General features: G+C 35.6%; 1 pseudogene; it reads left to right on the top strand.

Annotated features, from left to right (window-relative positions):
• Positions 1-1,188: 1,188 nt before the first annotated feature.
• LOC126908059 (uncharacterized) lies at positions 1,189-2,893 on the top strand (annotated as a pseudogene).
• The last annotated feature ends 8,267 nt before the right edge of the window (positions 2,894-11,160 follow it).

An 11,160-nucleotide genomic window follows, 5' to 3' on the forward strand; every position in this document is an offset into this window, starting at 1 on the left:
TCGTCCACGCCCGACCCTTCGCCGCCCGCAACCTTCTGAGGCTCCGTCTGCGTCGAAAAATCGACGTTCGGGATGTCCTCGTCCGGAGTGCGGGTCAGCTCCAGGTCGTGCATGGCACGAACGCTCCTGATGAGAGCCCCCGCAGCCGCAGCCAGATTGGCATGCGGGGGAACGACCGTCATCACCCTCTCTAGAAGGTCGGCCTGGTGGACCACCAGGGCCAGTCCGGCCGTAAGAACGGCCTTGGATCTGGCTTGGTCCAACCTTTTACGGGGTGTCCCGTCATCATGAAAGAGGTCGGAAGGCGTGATGTCCGCACACTTCCGCCTCTTCATCTCCGGAGCCCTACCGGGTGTATCCGTCACCGGGATAGGGGCATCCGGAGGAGTGTCCTCCAGGACAATCGTAAGCGGCTCGTCCACCGAGGGGGACACCTCCTTCCGCTTAACGCGGAGATCCTCATCCTCCCCGAGACTGACCACCGCGCCGTCCGCTGACCCCGCTGCTTTTTCAGCCTGTACCGCCTTAGGTGATCCACCCCTCGACGAACCCCGCAGCCTCTCCACAATGGATGGCTTGGCTGGGCCATCCAGCTGTGCGTCCACTTTAGCAAAAGTACATCCGTTATCCAGTAATTCCAAGTTTTCCGACGCCAATGACCTCCCGGCTGTTTCACCGGTGGGAGTGGCTTGGTCGCCACCACTCCCTGCAGTCGCAGTACCAACCCCGTGGTTGGCTGCAGGAGCCTGCCTCAACACTCCTGCATTTACCGTGTATTCAGTTGATCTGAGCGACACCTGGTGGGTACACCCCCCACCAACCGCCGGCACTGGGGCATCCGAATCCCATGACCTTGAGACTAGACTGTCGTAACCCATTCGCCCCACCCCGCTCACCCCTCGTAGACAACAATATTTTCTAATCCGTAGACGCGCGCGTGTCATCAATTATGTATATATATATTATGTATATATATACATATATATATATATGTATATATATTTATAACAAATTTTTATTGTGATTGATACGGTCCCGCGTCGTTTCGTTATGCCCCCCATACACGGTCAGTTTTGAATGACAATCAACGTGATTGAAATTCATGATTGACCGTGTATATGTATGACTGATGACGACTGACAGTCAAATTTTGTGACTGATGAAATTCAAACATGTTTGAATTTTTATTATCAGTCAAGATGATTGACATTCATGATTGACCATGTATGTCTATGAATGTACATTTTATCAGTCAATTAAGTCAAATTGTGTGAACCAGTCGTGTCTTTTTTGTCTTGCGTATTGCCTTTTCGTCAAAAAATGGCAAATAAGGTGAATAATGAAGAATTTTGGCGCGAATTTATACATTTATACCGTAGTTTACCTGCTACGTGGAAAATAAAAAGTGATTTGTACAAAAATAGAATTTTTAAGCAAGAATGTTATGTACAATTAACTAACAAATTAAAAGAAATAGATCCAACGGCTGACATAAATACAACAAAAAAAAAAAAATCAATACATTGAGATCAAATTATCGTCGTGAGTTGAAAAATGTTATAGGGAGTGAAAAATCCGGTGCAGGTACCGACGATATATACATGCCGTCGGTTTGGTATTTTGAAGAGTTGGAGTTTTTACAGGACCACAAAATGCAAATACCTGGAACATCAACAATGGATGAAGAAATGAATGATCCTCAAGACGTAACATTGGAAAATATAGTACGTAATAATATTATTATACATAGATATTTATTATTATGGAATATTGGTTAAATTTAGTTATTTTTTCGAAGTAAACGTGTTTGTGGCGTATCTATTTTAAAATACACATACTCATATGTTGGTCATATAAATAACAATACAAAAAAATAAATATTGAAGTGTTTATTCAAAAAATGATAACTATTACAAATGAAAATACAGTACGTAATAATATTATTGGTATTTCATTCTTTAACTATTTTAAATTTAGTTTATATATAACTTGGGTAAAAATAATGATACTTATAAACGAAAAGAAAAAAATAATATAAAAATAATGAAGTATTATTGTCGATTAAATTGTCTTGCCAATGGACTGCCCCAGCGTTATTAAAATAATTACAAAAATGATCTCGTATCTCTTTGGCTATTACTGGTGAATTTCTACCTAGATAAGGCTGTAGCTGACCTAATTGCTCATCTTCACTTCTCCAACTTCCCGGTTCCACATTTCCTGTTAAAATATTTTCAAAATCGAAACTGTCCTGTAAAAAAATTTCCATTTTATGTTGACGTAAAAAGTTGTGAAGATGACAGCAGGCACGAACGATTACTGTGGTTTTTTCCGGACTTAAATTTATTGTTTTTAAAAGTATTCGAAATCGTGATGCTAGAATTCCAAAAGTATTTTCAATTATTCTACAAGCTCTCGACAATCTATAATTGAATATACGTTTTTGCTTAAATTTCTATGTGGATAGGGTTTCATTAGATTGTTTGAAAGCGAAAAAGCATCATCAGCTACAAAAACATAAGGCAATTTGTAACTTATTCCAAACAATGATTAAAATTCCATTTTGATTCAAATTCATCAGAAATAATTTTCCATTCTTTTTCTGAAGCAGGTATCTAAAATCAAAAAACACATGTATTTAATATAGCAGATTAATTTGGTTATTTATAGTTTATTTTTATATTTAATCTATTAAATGTTTTATTTTAATTTTATTTACAGGAAGATATGTTTGCAACGAGCCCCCCTGCAACTCCTAAAACAACTTCACAAAAACCATAAAAAAAAAAAAAAAAAAACGGAAAATTCTGAAGAAAAGAGGAAGAATGATCTACTAGAATTAGCATGCAATCACCTACAACAATCCATATCTGATAACGACATTTTAGATAAGTCATGGGCTATTGAATTAGAAAAACTTGAACCTGATCAACAACTGTTTGCTCAAAAAGCAATTAACGATGTCCTTTTTGAAGCCCGCTTAAAAACTCTTCATCGTAATTCGGTAAAAATTAATCATTCTTGTGAATGTTCGCGCTCTTCAACACCATCTACGTTTGTTCAACCTGCGCCTGTATATATATCTACAAATTCAAATTCATCACTATCTAGTCATACATGGGAGACTCCAAACGTTTCAAACACAACAGCTTATAATAGTTTCAGTGAACTTCTTACCGACACTCAATACACTAATTAAGATGAATTACTTTTTTCTTTCTAACAGTTGAAACAAATAAATAAATGTATTTAATTGTTCAAATAATATTGTTATATAAGCTATAAATAATTAGACCTTGATTAAATTTTTCCTTTAAATATTTTAAAATCAATCTTTTTTTTAATGAATTAAAAATAAATAAATTTACTTACCTTTATATTATCTTTTAGTGCAGTTGTTATGGCTTTATATGTTTCAATGATAATTTTTCCAATTGTTTGTGGAGCGATTGCGGTAATGAACTTAAGTTCTTCGAAATTAGCGCCGGTAGCCAGGTATCGTAGCGTACACGATAAACGCTGGGCCGATGAAATTGGTTCTCTCATACAAGTATTCTGTTTCTCTATCATTGGTGTGATCATCTTTAATAACTTCGAAAATGTCGTGTGGTCCATGCGGAGATAATTTCTATAGTCAGAAGGAGAAGGTAGTCGAAGTTCATCTAGAAGATTATGATGGGAAAATGTGTTCCTTTTTTTGAACCATTCTTTCATCCAGTACCTTTTTTTTCTCTTTTTATTCATTTCAGTTTTTTTTCATTTTATCACACGCAATGTAAATAGCAATTCCAATAATACCTTCTTTATTCATATTAATACAAATTTAAATTAAAAATTAAAAACATTTTTTTAAGAAAAATTTAATTATAACAACATGTGGTGTATACCACACTTTTAATAGTGACAATTTTGTTGACTTTAAAATAAAATAACCGAATGACTAAAGATTGTCAGTTTTGATTGACCGTATATGGTTGTCATCAATCGTCAGTCAATGATCACACTTGACTGTCAATCACGTTGATTGTCATTCAAAACTGACCGTGTATGGGGGGCTTTATACACAATGCCCCACGACTCGTGCCACCTTTATCAGCCGTCGCCCTATTATGAGTATTTGACTGACCAACACCTCGCGTTATACGCCGCGGTGCAAAGTCCAGCAAGCGCCGCACGCCCGACGACATCCCGCCGCAAATGATACCGTAGTCTTCTTCCCGTTGTCAAAGTGACAACGTAAACAAAGCGATCCGCACTCGCGCACCGTCGCTATCAACGCTGCTAACCTGTTGACGCCCGAGGAACACGCCGGACAACGCGTCGTCGATGCCAGCGAAAGTGCCGCGATATTATGCGAAGATTATTTTATTATTATGTTCATCTATTCGGTTTGTTTTATTTTTCGTTGAAATAACCTGTTGTTGCTCATTATTAAACAGCCCACGGGTCTCTATCCTCAAAACCAGTGACGACCACATTTTTATGACGTAAGTAGTGTCAACTGTTTCCCCAGTAAGGATTTTAACTGGTCTTACATTGGATCAAGGTAAGAAGATCATTTTCTGACTTCATTTTAACACGCTTATATTAGTTTTTAATTTTATTTTTATATTTTTGGTTTTTGTACCCGTACACGCGTGCCAGTCATCAATTATATATATAAAAACAAATTTTTATTTTGACTGACCAATACCGCCCGCGTGTACATATATAAAGTATATATATTTATATATTCCTACCGCCACTGCCGCCGTTTATACCTTAGGTAAAACGTTCCCTCCGACCACAAAACAAAGCTATACCTAGTACATGATACGTTTACGTACTTATGTCGCCTTACTATACATATGTATGTATGTATGTGTATATATTTATATACAGGGTGTTCAGTAAGTTAGGAAACAGTTAAATTGTTACAAACAATGAGTACAATAGAAATTCGTTTTCTTATTTACTGAACACTCTGTATATTCCTACAGCCGCCGCATATGTCTCGCGTACAGCGATTTCCCGCGCCCCGCCAGCCCACAAAACACAGCAATACCTCGTGCATGATACGTTTACGTATTTAAGTCGCTTTACATGTATATATATATTCTAATTACTATTAAAAATATATATTAACACGCTTTATTCTCATTAAGAGATATAGAGTGTATTCATTCCGATTACGGGGGATGATTCTCGTATCGTCATTTTTCGTCACTACTTCCACGTTGCGCGCCTGCTGCTTTCCTTGGATGTGGTAGCCGTTCCCTAGACTCCCTCTCTGGAATCGAACCCTGTTTTCCCGTTACCCGTTACAACCATGATATTGATAGTAACAACTATCATAACATGAAACTAAAAAGTAAAAAATAAATATAGTTTAAAAAAACTAAAAAAACACGCTTTTAAATCACATCGAACTAAAAAGTTAAAAATAATTTTTAAAATAAGCTTAAAACAAAAATGAACGAAAAATATTAGTATTATTGTGATAAAAGCGTGGGTGCTTTGTGCCATATTTTTCGTATATTGAGCGCCCGATGCTTTTATCACAATAATACTAATATTTTTTGTTCATAATTATTTTAAAAATTATTTTTAACTTTTNTTCGTTAATTTTTGTTTTAAGCTTATTTTAAAAATTATTTTAAACTTTTTAGTTCGATGTGATTTAAAAGCGTGTTTTTTTAGTTTTTAACACGCTTATATTAGTTTCACATGTATGTTTGTTGTTTTATGAGTATTTAACTGATCAACACCGCGCGTTATACGCCGCGGTGCAAAGTCCAGCAAGTGCCGCACGATGTCCCGCCGCTAATGACACCATAGTCTTCTTCTCGTTGTCAAAGTGACAACGTCAACAAACCGATCCGCACTCGCGCACCGTCTTCATCTACGCTGTTAACCTTTTGACGCCCCAGGATCACGCCGGACATCGTGTCGTCGACGCCAGCGAAAGTGCCGCGATATTTTGCGATGATCTTATCTTCCTACCGCTACCGCTAATATTAATATATATATTCATATATTAATATTCATTTATATATTCCTACAGCCGACGCCGTATATGCCTCGTGTATAATGTTCCCCCCGCCACTGCCGCCCACAAAACACGGCTATACCTCATGCGTGATACGTTTACGTACTTAGGTCGCTTTACATGTATATATATATATATATATATATATTCTAATTACTATAAAAATTTATATATTAATACGCTTTATACTCATTAAGAGATATGTAGTATATTCATTCCGATTACGGGGGATGATTCCCGTATGTCATTTTTCGTCACTACCACCACGTTGCGCGCCTGCTGCTTTCCTTGGATGTGGTAGCCGTTCCCTAGACTCCCTCTCTGGAATCGAACCCTGTTTTCCCGTTNAATGTGGTAGCCGTTTCTCAGACTCCCTTTCCGGAATCGAACCCTGATTTCCCGTTACCCGTTACAACCATGATTGTACGGTCATCAATGGACTGTATAAGGTCAGGCACGTAGACAAGGGTGGGCCTGGGTGGGCCTGGCCCCCCTTAAATTTAATGTGGCCCAGAGCCGGCCCCCCCAAATTTAAAATTCAATTATTTTTACGAATTATCAAAAACGTGCTAGGCCTTATATACATTGAAATTATTATTCATTTGTGATTACTATTGAGTAATACAGTTATTATTATGGCTGTATTTTCATTTTTATATTCATAGACAACGTTATTTGAAAAAGATAACGTTCTAGACGTAATAATAAATGGAATAGCAATTACTCCAAACGTGGTTGTAGGTAAATTTTTTTTAACTCTGGTCTAACAAATGATAACAAACTACCAAGTATCTGCATTGATTAGAATCTAGTTGATTACAAAATTCGATAGAGTATACTCTATAAAAATTTTTTGATAAATCTTATCTATAATTTGTTTCTTTTTTTATAATTTAGTAGTTACAATAGGTAATTTATTTGTTTTTGTTAATTTGTTATTTGCGTGCTCTAAATAATAGTAATTAAAATATGACTAAAAAAAGGCAGGAATTGTTTTTAATTTTAAATAAAATAAAATAAAATTTTACATTGTTTATAATTTATATTTATTTTAAAATTTTTTATAACTTAATTGTTATTAGTATTTAGGAATAAATTATTTTTTCTTAATAGCTTAAAAGTTGAAAAATTAAATCAGCTTATGTTCATATCATTATTTTATTAGCTTCGATGCAAAGCTGAGAAGGTATTATTTTTACTATGGTTGGTTTTTTTTTGTGTCTGTTACCACTTTTTCTCAGCTCTCACTGAACCCATTTCTTTCAGTAATACGTCAAAAGATCACAAATCGTATCTAGTCGAAGACATTACCCTCAAAAATTGCCATAACTTTTTTATAAAGATGTATGATATCGTTACTTTTCATTTGATATATTTTTTTTATAAATCTGACCCTTTACCTGCCCACGGGGGGGATTTAAAATGACAACTTTTTCACAAAAAATTAACTTTTTTCACTTAAATTTTTAAAATGTTCCGGAAAGTCTGACACTTTTATCTATATCTTAAATTAAAGCTAACGTAATGTACTATTTTATTTAAAAAAATTTCGGAGTTAATTTTGTCTTCACGGTGAAAATGGCTACCGAATGCTATTTTTTTGTAAAAATTCTCGATTTTGTATTTTACATTTTTAACTTTATAATGCTATAACTTTTTGAAAAATGTATGGATCAGCACAATTTTTTTATGAGAAATAATATTTTTTAATAATCTCTTTTTCATTCGACATACTTTATCTTAATCAGGATATTAATAAGGAAATAGCAGATCATGTAACTTTTGGAATAATCCACCAATTTTCGAAAAATAAACACAAATTTTGAACTTGTAAGATTCATAGAATGGGATACTGTCTAAGAAGGAGTGGAGGGACCCCCCCACAATCTTTTCATGGTAAACAAATTATGGAAAATGATACAAAGGCCCAAAATTGTGGGCCCCTCCAATAAACATTTTCTGGCTACGTGCCTGTATAAGGTATTGAAAAGGAAAACAATACAATAAAGTTGAAAATAAATAAATAATCAACCAATGTTTACGTCGTTACAATAAATTAATTATTAACCAAAGAAAATTTCATACATGCATTAACCCTGGCCAGGAACTTAAAACTAAGGGGAATCAATTTATGGGGGGATCAGAATACAAACAATTAATTAAAAAACAAAACAAAATAATTAAGTAAATATAACGCTTGCCTTTGCTGTTTGGATACGACTGCTACGGCGGCGACGACGAATTGTTAATGCACTCACGTACGATATTCGTAAATGATTTTCAAAATTAACGGTCGGTATGTTCTTTTCCGGAGGTTTCGGTAATGGTCGAATTCGGTTGACGGTCGGTATCGATAAACGGTCGGTGTCGGTTGACGGTTGGTATCGGTTGACAGTCGGTATCGGTGTGTTTAGGTAGGCGGTAGTTGAGAAAAACAAAACAAGATTAATTATTTACAGTGATTCCCAAACAATGATATTGATAGCAACTACTATCATAACATGAAACTAAAAAGTAAAAAATAAATATAGTTTAAAAAAACTAAAAAACACGCTTTTAAAGCACATTGAACTAAAAAGTTAAAAATAATTTTAAGTTTATTTTAAAAATTAAGCACAATTTATGTGCTTTAAAAGCGTGTTTTTTTAGTTTTTTTAAACTATATTTTTAGTTATTATATCTCCGTTACTTTCAAATATCGGCACCACAATACTATTACTCCATTCATTTCCCTTATAATAAGATTTTATTTAAAACATCTTTCAACCACCTTATGCCAACTCCTCTTCTTCTTCTTTTTCCTCACCTTAATCTCAACTACTTGAGGTCGGCCACCTTTATCCTAAACTTCCACTTAACACGATTTCCCACATCCAACCACCTTATGCCAACACTGCTCAATATTTTCCATACTTCTACTGGCACTTCATCTGGTTCTACTGCTTTATTCTTTTCCATTAATGTCACAGTTTCCCATATCTCTTTATCACTAATTAAATCTACCAGTCCTTTGTTCCACGAGATATCCTTTAATGTCTCTTTTGGATACTTCTCATAATTTATAATAGTAATTTTTAAAAATACTTTTTTCACCTTTGTTCACATCATCAATCGATAGCACCCTATTATCCACAATTTTTATACACCTTACATAGTGATAATCTTTAGACCTTTTTAATACGCTTATATTAATTTCACATGTATGTTTGTTGTTTGTTGTAACTCTCCACACGCCTCGTGTTATTATTCTCGCGTATCCCGTCGTCTATGACCTTGATTTTAAACTGTCGTAACGCATTCATCCTACCCCGCTCACCACTCAACAACTAACACTATTTTCTTGTATAATTTTATTTTTGGTTTTCGTACGCGTATACGCGTCTGTGTCATCAATTATATATATATATATATATAACAAATTTTTATTGTGATTGACACGGCCCCGCGTTGCTCCGTTATACAGAATGCCCCGCTACTTGTGCCACCTTTATCAGCCGTCGCCCTACTATGAGTATTTGATTGACCAACACTGCGCGTTATACGCCGCGGTGCAAAGTCCAGCAATTGCCGCACGTTCCGCCACAAATGATACCATAGTCTTCTTCCCGTTGTCAAAGTGATCGATCTGCACCGTCGCCAATAACGCTTCTAACCTTTTGACGCCTGAGGATTACGCCGGACATCGCGTCGTCGACGCCAGCGAAAGTGTCTCGATATTATATATTCCTACCGCCGCCTCTAATATTAATATATATATATATATATTAATGTTTATATATACGTATATGTTAATATTCATTTATATATTCCTACAGCCGACGCCGCTGCCGCCGTATATGCCTCGTGTATAACGTTACCCCCGCCACGCCCACTCACATAACACGGTTATACCTCGTGCATGATACGTTTACGTACTTAGGTCGCTTTACATGTGTATATATATATATATATATATATATATATTCTTTTTTTTTTTTATTATTATTAGACATAAAAGACCGCGGCAGCTCTGGCCATTGGTCTGTTAGTAAATTACATTATTATTATTATTACAATTTTTGCATAACATTTATACAGATTATATATATTATATATATAAGCTATATTTCTTTATATAAAGTGGATTTTTTTAAGAAAATAAGTAATTTTTGAATTGCGGTTGGTTCAGGACTGAGGATTTCGTATAGGTGAGTGGTTCCGAGGGTTTCCATACGATTTTGTTGGTTGTTTCTGCACTCAGTGAAAATGTGTTTGATCGTGAGTTGGACACCGCAGGTGGTGCAGTTTAGAGGGTCCTCTTTTATCATAAGGTGTCGGTGGGTACATGAAGTATGACCTATTCTTAGGCGGTTTATAATTGTTTCTTGTCTTCTAGGACAGCCGGGAGGGGGAGGTCATGGTATTATTGATTTTTTTATTTCGTTGAGTTTAGTTGTTTGATTTGACCAATATTGTTGCCATCTTTCGATTGTGTAATTTTTGATAAATTTTCTTATGTCGGTATATGAGAAATCTGGTATTGTGATAGCATTAGATGACGTGTGCGAGAGTTTGGCGGCCTCGTCTGCTTTTTCGTTGCCTGCTATATTGCTATGCCCAGGAATCCATATGAACGATATGTGTTTACCAGCAGACCGTGCAATGTGACAGGCGTTCTGAATATTTGTTGCTATGTCAGTAGGGTAGGTTGTATTTTTAAGGCTTATTAATGCGCTAAAAGAGTCACTTAGTATAATACATAGTTTGTCATCGACGTTTAGTGTGAAATATTTGATGGCTTCTAGTATTGCTATGGCTTCAGCTGTGTATATTGAACATTTGTTAGATAGTTTGAATTGAATTTCGATGGCGCCACATATAATTGCAGTTCAAACTCTTTGATCTGTTATAGAAGCGTCAGTGTAAATCTGTGTGTGGGGTTCGGCTTTAGCTATGATTTCATTGAAGTGGTGTTTATATATTTTAGGATTTGTGTCTTTTTTTGGTAGGTGATGGAGATCGAGGTTGTTGTCTAGAGAAATTGTCCAAGGTGGCTGAAGACTAATAGTAGATGGTATGATATGGTTTAGGTCAAATTTATCTTGTAGATTTTTAAATATCCTTAAGGGAGATGAGGAGTATCCTTGTGGGGA

Source organism: Daktulosphaira vitifoliae, unplaced genomic scaffold (genome assembly GCF_025091365.1).
Source record: "Daktulosphaira vitifoliae isolate Bord-2020 unplaced genomic scaffold, ASM2509136v1 Scaffold_5, whole genome shotgun sequence".
NCBI lineage: Eukaryota > Metazoa > Arthropoda > Insecta > Hemiptera > Phylloxeridae > Daktulosphaira > Daktulosphaira vitifoliae.